General features: G+C 38.8%; 1 non-coding gene across 1 annotated transcript; it reads right to left on the reverse strand.

Moving 5' to 3' along the window:
- Positions 1 to 3,127: 3,127 nt before the first annotated feature.
- Positions 3,128 to 3,234, reverse strand: LOC141615893 (small nucleolar RNA R71). Its single transcript, XR_012530281.1, has one exon. It is a non-coding gene; the product is annotated as a small nucleolar RNA R71 (small nucleolar RNA).
- Positions 3,235 to 8,360: the final 5,126 nt, after the last annotated feature.

Here is an 8,360-nt window from a genome sequence, read left to right on the forward strand (position 1 = left end):
TCAAAAGCTACTCTACATCGAAGACTTCGTGCTTAAGATAACTCTATCCTAAGACTTTGGTTTGGTTCTACCCGGTTGTTATAAGACTCCACTTATCTCAATGTTGTTCACACAATTGAACGGAGGAGATAAAGTTTAAGTACAAAAAACGGGATCCTCGAACTCGATTAAACGACTAGGTGCAACACAACAAACTCAATAAAAGACTCGAAGAAAAAAAAAACTTGCAAAATGTGACTCAATGATTTGAAAAATGATAAACGATTTTGCAAAGTTAATTTACTCGATAAAGCTTAATTCTTTTTCAGTTTAAAACTCGTTTGTTACACACTTGTAAAAATGAATTAAGCAAGGTATTTATAATGTCCAATTAGTATACTTTACACATTAAAATATCTCACACTCATAAGCACAAGTGATAAAAATATTGTAAATAGTTTGCTTGGGCAACATACACAAGTCAACCGAATTCTTCATCAAGCAACCGAGTATTCTTCCTCCAGAAATCGGTGCCTAAGAATGCAAGAAATCAGATTGTAGACACACAAATATGGGTTGGGTTTTTCATCAAGAAACAAGCATAAATGATTGTGTTTATGGGAACCATAAACATTTCCATAAATATAAAAAGCAAACAACCCATTTATAGAAAGTGTCTTTGATGTGACTCATATTTGAGCATATTTAGTCCCCGAATTAGGCTCGTTCCTATGCTTTTAGTGCATAATTAGGTCATTTACTACCTTTAGTTTTCCGTTTTGCATATTCTTTGAGGACTTGTTCCCTTGGTAGGAAAGGAGTGCAAACCTTTCATTTTTATGGCAAAATGGAGCTTAATTGATCGAATTCAATGACCAAGCATTAAAGGGAAGACAATACTAGAAGGCCTATGAAGATAATAAAGTAGATTGGGCAATGATGAAAGGATCCTTGCATCTCCAACAATATCCCTGAGGATTGTTGAGGAAAGAAAAGAAGAGAAGTGACTGTGAAGGAATCCGAGCGTCTCCCTGCCCAGGACGAGCGTCGCCCTGCTGTAATCCAAGCGTCCCGATGCCAAGACGCTCTTCTTGAGGCCAAATGATCCGAGCAACCCTCCCACAATCCGCTCAGATCCCCATGCAGAACCAACCGTCTCTACTGCCTAATCGCTCGGGACGAGCAGATCTTCTTGAGACCACCAAAACGGAGATGAGCATCTCCTTGGAGAGGAGCACTTCCTCAACTTTTGTTAAGGGTCTTTATAATCATTTAAGCCCTTAGTAACCCTAATCTTTGTACCTAATCTCCAGTATAAATAGCCCATTGTACTACTTAGATTAGCATGTCATCTTAATAGGATCTTCATCTTATCTTAATCAAGTCCTAATACTCTCTTAATCTTATAATCAATTCTTAATTTAGCATTAATACAAATCTCATTTCTTAATCATTCTTTAATTTCTCTATTGTTCATCATTTATTTTGGGTAATTAGAAGATTATTTGGGTTTATTTGGAGGATTGGCAACCTTCCATCAATCATCAAGTACTTCTATTATTCTTTGGTTTATTATTTGGAATCATCATTATAGATATAATTCTCTCTTAATCCTTTTTAATTATTGTTAATCATCTTCATTTGTTCATCATGTTTTGCCTTGCTAGTATGATTGACAACCTTGTTAGCATGTTAAACTTGATAATGAGTGAGTAGTTTCCTTAACTAGGGTTAATGGGGAATTAGGAGAAACCAACATGGGGATTGATTCATGCTTAATCTAATATGTTTTCATAATTAATTTGCTTGCTTGTTGTGTATTCAACCTATGCACATGTTATGTTTGATGAAATGTGAGCCTATGAATCCTTGCATTTTTTACCCATCACTTACCTTTTCAATGAGACTTGTAAGACATAAACCAACTCGAGTCTCATTAGACCATGCATATAGTTGGATAGGGAGGATTAAGTCGACTTGTAGGTGTTGTACAATCTAATCGATTCGGCTCCGGGAACCAAACCTTCCTAGGGATTGTAAGATATACACTAACTCGATCCCATCACAACAATAATTGCTTGCACCTAGTAGAAAATATGTTTGTATGATCAAATCCCATGAACCCCCTATGAACCCATGACACCCTAGTGCTTTTAATCAATTGTTTACATCTTATTTTAATCATCTTGCTTGCTTTCACTATTTTGTTTGCATTGTTATTTAGTTTAGTTGATCTCCTACCTTAACCCAAATTGTGACACCCTTAGACACAACTACTTGCAATCGAAAATCCTACATCAATACCCGTCCCTCGGGATCCGACCATTACTTACCTCTTTACTAAAATTAGAGTAGTTTGTGAAGTTATAAATATTGTTTTGGTCTAGGTAACTCTTAACGACGAGTAACCCAAATCCATACAAGCGACCAAAAATGGCGCCGTTGTCGGGGACGGTGTTAACTTGATTTGATTTTCTTTGATTGTTTTTAGCTGTGTCTTTCTTTACCTTGGGGAAGTCAAACTCCTCAAGGTTTGTTCTAATTGTTTTCAAGTTATTTGATATTTTGCATGTCTAGGAGATCACAAGGTAACTTGTTACCCATTGATCTTGAAATTGAAAGAACTTTGACCAACAATAGAAGACTTGCTAGGAATACATTGAGAGGTATTGGTGAGATTGTAGACATTCAACCAAATAACATTGAGTTCATCAACCCTTTTAAAAGATAAGGAGAGGATAACCCAACACATAACCAACCACAAAATCAACCCACAATGCCTAAATTCTCATCACATTCCGTACCAACCGAGGAGAACCTACCAAATATTACTCCCACACCACAACATTTAACCGGTAGTTTCATTGCAAAATCCGCATTTATACAATTAGTTGAGAGAAGTCAATTTGGGGGGATGCCTAGTGAAGACCGTCATTCTCATATGGAAACTTTTTGTGACTATTGTGATGCGATTTATCAAACCGGAGTTACTCAAGACCAAATTAGTTGGGTCTTATTTCCTTTTTCTTTGATTGGTTCCGCGAAGCAATGGTTAAAGAGCCCGAATAAGGCTACTCTTGGTATTGACTCTTGGAAGAAATTTGCACTTGCTTTCTACAAGAAATTTTATCCTCCGGAGAAGACTAACATGTTGAGAGCCCAAATTACCTGGTTCAAACAAAGGGATGAGGAATCTTTGTATGAAGCATGGGAGAGATTTAAGAATACTTGCCGATCTTGTCCACATTATGGACTTAGCGAGTGGTTCCTTGTACAACAATTTTGGAATGGTCTATATGAAGACTCCCGAAACATTCTCAATATGGGATCAAATGGTATGTTTACTGAAGTTGATGATAATCAAACATGGAACAAGATTGAGGAAATGGCGGTCTATAACTCACAATATAGTAGAACTCGTAAGGCTACTAGAGGAGGAAAGCATGAAGTAGACTCTATTACTCAATTGGGTGCTCAACTTAGTGCTCATATTGATACCAATTTGAAGTTTGAAAAGGCTATGGCTAAGCTTGAAGAAGCCTCCAAATCACCTAAGCAACATGTTAATGCCATGGTGGCATCTTCATTAATTCCAAATGGAGTATGTGAGAGTTGTGGAACTTTGGGACATGACCAAAGTGAATGTAGGGGAACAAGTGAATGCCTTCCAAGCATACAAGAGTGGTACCCCTTATTCCAACTATTACAATGAAAACACCAAATTCCATCCCAACCTCTCATACAAAAGCCAAAATGTTCAAAACCCTCAAACAACATACACCCCACCTCCAATGAGAAAACAAGCTCAAAGACCCTTTTACAATCAAAACCAAATTTATCAAAACCAAACTCCATACAATCAAACAAATGACCAAGGTTTAGATGTTCAAAAAGCGGTCCTCCAAATGCAAAAGAACCAACAAAATTTTTTCACTCAAATGGAAAAGGATAGCCAAGAAAAGACAACACCATTAACAACGTACTAGCTCACACAAAGATGTTGGAGACCCAAATGTCTCAATTGGCATCTTCAAGTTCACAAAGACAAAAGGGGAAATTACCACCTCAAGGTAACCCCCAAGACAAGAATCGGTGAGTGCCATCTATTTTAGGAGTGGTACAAGGTATGAAGGGCCAAAGAGGCCCGTTGATGAATATGTTGTGAATGCTAGTGACAAGGAAAAAGTTGTTGAAAACTCTAAAGAAGAAGAACCCACCATTCAAGAAGTTTCAAAGGAGAATGAAGAGAAGGCTAAAGAGAAAGAGCCTATTGTGATTCGGCTTCCATTTCCAAGTCGTCAAGCTATTCCTAAGTTTGATGAACAACTTGGGAAGTTTATGGAGATTGTCAAGAACTTGGAAGTCTCAACTCCATTTACGGAATTAATCAATCACGTTCCGACCTATACGAAATACATGAAAGATATTCTTACAAAGAAGAAATCCATCCGAAAACTTAAGACTATTTCTTTAACTAAGGTGAGTAGTGCCATCCTACAAGGAAGTTCCCCTCCAAAACTAAAGGATCCAGGAAGCTTATGTATTCTATGTACCATTGGCGACGCCACAATCAAGAAAGCTCTATGTGACCTTGGGGCAAGTGTAAGTGTCATGCCATATTCGGTGTGCAAAAGGTTAGGAATGGGAGAGCTTAAGTGCACTAATATCATGCTTCAAATGGCGGATCGATCAACAAAGACACCTTTAGGGGTATGGGAAGATGTGCCGGTAAGAAATGGCAAGTTCTTCATCCAGGTGGACTTTGTTATTGTTGATATGGAGGAAGACTCCAACATTCCTATCATTTTAGGAAGACCTTTCTTACACACCGCGGGAGCGGTGATTGACGTGAAACATGGAGAACAAGCTATGGGTAAAGAAGTTGGCATCTCAATGCAAAGAACAAGCTATGGGTAAAGAATCACCACCCGTATGGGAGAAGAAAATGGGTAACCTCCAAGATGCTTCGTCCAAGGAACAAGGATGTTTCAACAAGAATGAGAGCTTGAATAGCTCACCACCACTCATGACAAGAGAAGAGGAAGGCTTCATTGGCCATAATAACAAGAAGAAAGAGGAGTTGTTCTCATCAACTCGTGATATTATTGGGGAACAAGTAGATGAAGTATGCGGTCATTGGGATGATGAGTTTGAGGGGATATTCAATCCCTATATCGTTAATGCTATGACCCAAGACCACAATGAAGAACAACAAGTGCAAAGGTATATTGAAGGATCTTTATCATGACAATGAACAAGCTTTCGACTACTTCTTCAAGGTGTTGAGCAACATCAACAACACCTTGGCTATGCCCCCTTGACATCTCATTTATGGATGAGAGTTTGGTGGAGTCCTCCCTAAACCACCATTTGTAAATATTATAACCCCTTAACTTGCATTTTACTTATTATATTGCATTTTTGTCAATTTTGGATTTGTATTTTTATGCCTTGATCAAGATTTTCATCATTTTGAGAGAAAGTGAGGGAGGGAATTATGTGATTATTGGTGTGTAGTGTTTTGACATAGTGTGGGGATAGCAATTGCCTAGGCTATCCAAGCCTTCGTAGTGCCCCCACAATGAAGACCAAAGGAATGAAGAGTAAATGACACGGGTTATGAAATACCCACAGATGAAACTGAATTCGTGTGGTAAAGGTAAGATCTGAGCATCTCGACCCTGAACTTGCTTGTCCTGAAGATAATCCGAGCGTCCTGGTGAGAAGACGCTCGTCCTGAGAGAGCTAGAAAAAGAAATCTTTGGACCGACTAAGAATCCGAGCGTCCCGTGGAAAATCCGCTCGTCTAAGTCAAGACGCTCGTCCTACAAAGAATCCGCTCGTCCTACTGCTGGTAAAATTTGGGATTTCTCGCTGATAAGAAATATGAGCGTCTTCACAACAATGCGCTCGTCCTCCTTAAAAAGACGCTCGTCTTCCTCAGAAGACCCTCGTCCCAAAACGATAGAATCCGAGCGTCCCGACCCAGATCCGCTCGTCTCCCCTCTGAAATTCAAAATCAACAGGATTAAAACCCCCCTTTCCCAATTCATTTTACCCATTCATAACACAAAATCCTCAAAACCCTCAATCCCTCCATCCACAAAAAACAAATTTCTCAACCAAAATCACCCAAATTAATTCCAAACTCCCTCAAAACTAAAATAAATCACTCCTTTGTCAACAACAAGAAATTAAAACACCAAAATATTCAAAGTTTGAATCGCTTTTTAGGATACAAGGCAAAATTCAACTATCCTAAATCGATTTGGGTCTTATTGGAATTTGAAGAAATCAAGCTTATCTTTGGTGTTACTACATAAAGGAGAACATGGCAAGAACAAAAGGTGGAGGCAAGGCACCCCCAAAGAAGAACCTTTCCAAAAGACAAAAAGCTCTTCAAGCATCTAAGGCATTGGTGGTTCAAAATGCAAGGATGGAAATTCAAGAGTCTATTCCTCCTATGGAAGCTAATACTTCTACTCCGGTTGTTGAACAACTAGATGATTATCCGGAGGTAATTTTCACTTCCGACTCTCATAGGGAGAAAGTTTTTCCTTTGCTAAGAAATCTATTTTACCCACAAAATTCATATGCCAAGAGACTTTGTCAAAATTGGGTGTCTTAGAACAAACCAATACCTTTTTCGAGTCCATGGGGTTGAGTACTTTGTTTGATATGAAAGAGTTGACTTACTCATCCCTCACCTTATATTTCTTAAGCTCTTTGAAAGTCACCAAGGTGGAGACCCGAACAAACATTGAAATCCGTCTCGAGAATATTGATAGGAAATTGTCTTTTCGCGAGTTTGGGGAAATTTTTGGCCTTAGCAATGACCCGACTTACACGAAAAAACCTACCAAGTATGATCCCGCTCCCCAATGGAAGGCTATTACCGGGAGAGAGTTTACATCTTACCATGATTTTCGTGCTCTTTTTGTCCATCATCCGGGCATAAGGGTATGACACAAGGTTGTTGGGCATACTTTGATTGGTAGGAAGGGAACGAACCATTTCACCGAAATTGACTTTATTTATCTCGAGTCAAACTTAAACATTGGAAGAGAGTTCACCAAAAAGTACAGCATTCTTCAACTTTTGAATGAGAGGTGGCTCAAAGTCGATCATGGCAAAGAAGGCACGGCCTTTATTGTTAATGGAGGTTTGGTAACTTATTTGGCAAAACACTTAAACCGGAACTTCAACAAGGATAACACCTATAAACTGGTTGAGGGAGGCCATATCATTGATCTAGCCACCATGGTTCAAAAATTCAAATGGGTCACGAATGATACTCTTGATGACAAATTTGGGTGGTTAACAAAAGATGCTAAATCCTTCACATTGCCATGCAAGATTTGCCGATTAAATGTTCATAGGCCAAACTACCTTCTCCCACTCGCCGAGGAAGCCGAGTATATTATACAACACCAAGGGGAAGATATTGCCGAGCCCTCCTCCTCCATTATCACCCCACCCTACCCATTCACCTACCATGAATTTCAACCCGAAAATGTTAAGGCGGGGAATGACTACTTGACTCTCTTGATGAAATAAATGCACAAGCTAGCTTATGAGGATAGAGTCAATGCTTATAAAGCACAATATCCGCCTCTCCTATATCTTGCTACGCAAGGACTTCTTGACCCATCTTGTGCTTTGCCTAGTTGGGCGGATAAGGAAATCTTCTTTCCTAGTGCTTCTAGAGGTGGTAGCTTGGGTGAAGAGGAGATGGTTGTTATTGAGAGTGGTGCACAAGAAGGTGAAGAAAATGAAGAGAATGAAGAAGAAGAAGAAGAAGAAGAAGAAGAAGAAGAAGAAGAAGAAGAAGAAGAAGAAGAAGAAGAAGAAGAAGAAAAGAAGAAGAGGGTAGTGAGGAAGAAGAAGGAAGTACAAGTACAAGTGATGATAACTCCGGATCTATGGAGGTTGATGATGATTCTAGTGAAGTTGGTGATGATGATGGAGATGATAGTGATGACGCCATGGGCGAAGATTGAGGAATAGCAAGCTCTTGGGAGGATGCCACATTACTTTCTGAGTTTCCTACACCTCCTTTAAGGTTTGTTTATTTCTCTTGTTTTTCATATAATTTTTATCTTGATCGTAATTTTGAGTCCTAGCATCAACTAGAGGACTCACACCTCGGCCATATTGAGGTGTTTCTTTTATTGTTCCCATATTCAAAATCAAAAATGACAAATGTAGTGTCTATTTTGGTTTGGGGAAGTTTATGCATATGCATTGGGAGCTAATCTAAATTATGCTCTCCAACATAACAAAAATCATGCATCATATAGCATAGCTTAATTTGCATTCACTCTTGTTTATATGTCATATAGTTTGCATTTAGCTTAGATATCATGCATTTTCATATATAT

This window comes from Silene latifolia, chromosome 11, assembly GCF_048544455.1.
Source record: "Silene latifolia isolate original U9 population chromosome 11, ASM4854445v1, whole genome shotgun sequence".
Lineage (NCBI taxonomy): Eukaryota > Viridiplantae > Streptophyta > Magnoliopsida > Caryophyllales > Caryophyllaceae > Silene > Silene latifolia.